A 1203-nucleotide genomic window follows, 5' to 3' on the forward strand; every position below is an offset into this window, starting at 1 on the left:
ATTGCACAATATCTGTGCAATATATTATTGCTGCAATGTTGGAATATTTTGCTACAATATTGCTAAAATAAATAATATTCTGTGCTATAGAGATTCATGTAACATATATATTCAGGGTATCGCAAAATATTCGTTTGTTCTATCAATCCACGAGAGCATAAACGAATATTTTGCGACACCTTGTATAAAACTTTTAATTAATATTTGATTTTTCAATTAAAATAAACTTAAAATAATTAAAATATTTTAAATTTTAAGTTTTTCAGTTTTGGTAATTCATAAATTTAATCAGCCAATTTTTTAAAATTAATCGGAGTTAGTAAAACCAATCCTATATAGTCTATGGTCTCACAAACTTGGGTAAATCTGATATCGGCCGAGTAAATTTATGCATTGTTAATTGCAAAACTTAAAACTGCAATAAAATCATGCTTAATCTAATTTTTAATTAATTTTTTTTGTTATTTGAACTAAAAAATTATTAATAAATTTAATAAGTAATACATTTTACACAAACAATTATTTACAGACAATGGAAAAGAAAAAGAAAATATTAGGATAAATTTTAAATTGGCTAAAGACCTCTTTCACCAATCTTAGTTAAGCTATTATGTGAAATGACAAATGCGATTGGTCAATTCCAATAGACTCTAACCTGTTGATTAGCGTAATGAATTAATTCAGCTGATTTTTCTATTGGATTTGGCTAATCGCGTTTGTCGTTAAGTAAAATTTACTAGAAATAACCAATTATGGTTTACACTAAATTGGTCGATTAAGTTAACTGGAAGTTATGAAACTAATCCTAAAGGTTCTTGCACAATGCTAGGAAATAGCAATAAGAATAGCGATAGAAATGTTCAACCAATCGGAAACTGTGAAAAATGTTTAAAAACCAATCAGAAGCTGTGAAATCAATGATCTGTGTTTATTCTCTATCGCAATCGCTATTCTCCCGTATTGTGTAAGGACCTTTAATCGCCCGATGAAGCTAATCGGAGACAATGAAACCGATCGTTTACCTTGAAATACAAGTTCAAAAAATTAGAGAAATACATTTATCGCGACATCTGACACGGGGGTCGAGAAACTGAAGGACGCCCGAAATGTCTGTCGTCTATGAACGCCCCTGACCAGCACACTGCGCGATTGGTCGGCTGCGAAGCGTGGAGGGGAATTGTGGTGACGAGGTGAAAGACCGGT

This window comes from Solenopsis invicta, chromosome 16 (genome assembly GCF_016802725.1).
Source record: "Solenopsis invicta isolate M01_SB chromosome 16, UNIL_Sinv_3.0, whole genome shotgun sequence".
Taxonomy (NCBI): Eukaryota; Metazoa; Arthropoda; class Insecta; order Hymenoptera; family Formicidae; genus Solenopsis; species Solenopsis invicta.